Here is a 3,640-nt window from a genome sequence, read left to right as displayed (position 1 = left end):
AGTGGTTAATGATACACACATACAAATAAACAGCCAAGTAAACGTCCTCAACACATGGGATACTGCGCGACTAAAGTTCATAAACAAGTTTAAGACTCTAAGTTTGTACGAACACATGAACATCCCAAAACATTAAAAGCAAAAAGGGATTAGGTACGAGATTACTCACTTGATAAACGATGCGGTGTAAGATAAAGCAAGAACCAACTTTAAACAAGCACAAGTTAACCTATAATTAAAGATTATTGTTTTAATGATTGGTTTTAAGTCTTGATTATAAGTTAGCATAATTAATAAGTAAATTATTATATATAATATATATTACCGGAAAAGCAGGGCAGAACAGGGTGGAAGACGGAGGCAGAGAGGGAGGCGGCAGAGAGCAAGGAAAACAGGAGAGATTAAGTGTTTTGTGTGTGTAGTGTTAGGAAAAATAATACTATTATTTATAGAGAAACCCTAGGGAACACAATCCCTAGAAAAAGGGGAAAAGATCTCAAAAAGCAAAAGATTCCAAAAGCAAAAGATATCAAAAGATATGGCAGCAGGGAAAAAGAGAAAAAGGCTGACAGGGAACAGTAAAAAGGCATGGGCGGTTCAGATAAAGGTACTGGTCAAGCATGGCAAAAGTAGATCTCCAAAGATAATGTCAGTCACTTTTTCTGCCAACCAATGGGGTTGGTACGCATGCTGCGCCAAAAGTGGCTTTTCAGACATAAAGCAGATTAGGTCAACAGCACAAAAGATAAGACAACACAAAAGCAAACGGCTAGATTAAACAGAAGAAAACTCAAAAGGTTTAGCGCGAGAAGGCTCGAGCGCGAAGGCAGACACAGAAGGTCAAGAGAGCGCGAGCGCGAAAGCAGACAGAACCAACCTTAACGCGTCGCGGAAAGAACTACATTTCTAAGCGCGCCGCGGGAAGAATCACATTTCTTAGCGCGCCGCGGGAGGAACTAAAATTCCTAGCGCGCCGCGGGAAGAACTATAATTCTTCGCGCGTCGAGGGATGAACTACGATTCTTAGCGCGCTGCGAGAAGAACTACAAATCCTTAGCGCGTCGCGGGAAGAACTACCGTTCTTAGCGCGCTGCGAGAAGAATTACAATTCTTAGCGCGCTGCGAGAAGAGTTCGTCTCGCGTATCGCTGTAACAGGTGGTCTTCACGCAGGATTCCTTGTAAGGGGTCTGGCGCGTGGAGCTGCGCAGACAACCTTAGGCGGGAAGGAACAAAGGACAAGCAAAGAGTTAGAAGAAAAAGAGGGAAACAAGGCGTAAGGGCGGGACGGCGACAAGAGGGAAAAGAAGGCGGAAAGAGAGAAGGAGAGGGACGGGACGGCGGAAAGAAAGAGAGAGAAAGAGGCGGGAAGGAAAATATATATTATTAAAAGTAAAATATAAGTATAAATAAATACTAAATCATAAAAGAAAGAGATCGGGTCAGAGAAACGGGTACCTGGGTCGGGTCGGATCGGGGCAGATGTCACAAGTGTCCCATCCTTGACAAATGCTTCGACCAGGTCCTTTACGTCTAAGCATTCTTCAGTGTTGTGACCTTTGGTTTTGTGAAAATCACAATACTTTCTCCGGTCAGCATTGTGGCGATGTCGGATGTATGGAGCCTTCGGCCACGGGAGCTCCTCCGTGGCGAATATCTCAGTCACACTCTTTGTGAGTGGCGTCCACCTGGAGTTCTTCTCCGGTTTCACGTTATCTCTTCCGCCCAACCGATGTTGGAAGCCGGACGGGGTGTCAAAGTTTACCCTTGACTGCCAAATGCCCAGCTTCCGCTTTTTGTTCAATCGGGCGGTAAGGACGTTGTTTTCTCTCGTCTTCTGGGTGTAGAGGTTCGTGCTCTGCGGAAGATCTCTGCCCAGTTGCCTCTCAGTTTCCGCAAAGCGTTTAGCTGCGGTCATGATGGCATCCCATGTGGATGGCATGCCATCTTTGCCCGTTAGGGTGCGGATGAGTTCCGGATCGTTGCGCCCTGGATGAAGGCGGCGCGAACGAGATCTTCGCTAACGTTGCCCAGGCTTAGCTTCTTCGAGTTGAAGCGAGTGATGAAGTCAGGCAAAGATTCTTCCTCCTCTCGGACGCACTTGAGGATTGTCCACTGCTCCTCAGTGTACTTTCTTTGCTGACTGAAGTGTTGGCTGAACTTCTGTTGGAAGTCTGCCCAATCGTAGATGTGGTGGACCGGTAGACGGTCAAACCACGCTCTAGCTGCCCCGACCAGTGTCATCTGGAACATATAACACCACGTGGGTTCCGTCCAGTTACTGACGGTCGCCCCCGCGATGAATCTGTTCAAGTGATCGTCAGGGTCAGAGATACCATCGTACGTGCCTATGTTGGACATTTGTTTGGCACTTCTTGGGGCGATTGCTTCCGCAATGTCCCTTGCGAATTTGGACGTTCCCGCCCTTGCCGCAGTTGGCGTGAATGTCTTGGAGAAGTCCCGTGGGCTGTTGCCCACGTTTATTGGACTGAATGCTTCTCCAAAACGCCTTCTCGGTTGGGAATCCGTTTCTTTACGCTTCCCTTTCGCCCTATGACGAGGGTTCGCGTCTTCCTCGGATTCCTCCGAATCATCGTCGTATTCGAATTCTTCCACTTGTTGGAGTGAACGTAAACGTTCATCCAACTCAGCTTGGAACTCTTTTTGACGTGCTTCGGCCCACGCTTTAACCTCATCGAGTGTTTGGCAGGGGAGCCTCGTCTGTTGATTTTCTAACTGGGTATCGGTGAATCCCAGTGTCTGATTATTTACTGCACTTGCCCCGGCTTGGGTAGCTGGGGTAGTGTTCGTAAAGTTTGTGTACTCGGTATTCCCCCTTACAGCTGGGGTCATAATTACCGGAGTCTCTTGGTTACTCGGTTTTGGGACCGGAGTATCCTTAACCATCTTTCCAGGAATTTTGAAAAAACTGGAGAAAAATAAAGTTCTAGCTTTATGCACGGATGGCGCCAATGAAGAAACACCAGTCGAACCCCGATAGATTATGAGTAACCTGAGGGTTAGATAGACGTTTCCCACGAGGGGTTAATTCCGGCAAGTTGGTTCTTCCGATAACCTGCAAAACAGACACCGTGAGCTCGTCACTAAGAAAGGGGGGGGTTCCTCCTTGTGACCACCCTCCGGCGTGAGAATCAGTCTATATTACTCTTTGAATATAAAAGTATATTATTAATACTAGAGCAGTTATCAGGTAAATTATACAAGATATTAGATGATGAAATGATAATACCATTTGATGTCTTTTATAGCCGAAGGTGGGTTTCCAAGGAGGTTTAGCCGGCCTACTACTCTGCCAACTGTGGCCTACACACGTGCTCTGCTGGTAATTGGTGGATAGGCAGCGGCTGACAGTGACCAGGCGTGCTGTTCACTTTTCCTTTTCCACCAACTACAGGCTAGGCACGTGGTATGGCAGGAGTTGGTGAGCAGGCGGCGGCTATTGGTCACAGTGCTGTGGCGTGTTGTCTGCCATGCTGCTGTCAGTGAGCTGTCGTATCGTTGGTCAGATCTTTTGTCCATACCTCGTCAGGTATCACACAAAAGATCCTCCATTATTATACGGACTGGCTCATTTAGGCGGGAGTTTTCCCCCTCCCGCCTTTATGCGGGAATGTTCCCGGC

Source organism: Bidens hawaiensis, unplaced genomic scaffold (assembly GCF_021521415.1).
Source record: "Bidens hawaiensis isolate Kalapana, Puna unplaced genomic scaffold, B.hawaiensis_p1.1 tig00001032_1, whole genome shotgun sequence".
NCBI lineage: Eukaryota > Viridiplantae > Streptophyta > Magnoliopsida > Asterales > Asteraceae > Bidens > Bidens hawaiensis.
Note: the sequence above shows the minus strand (reverse complement) of the source record.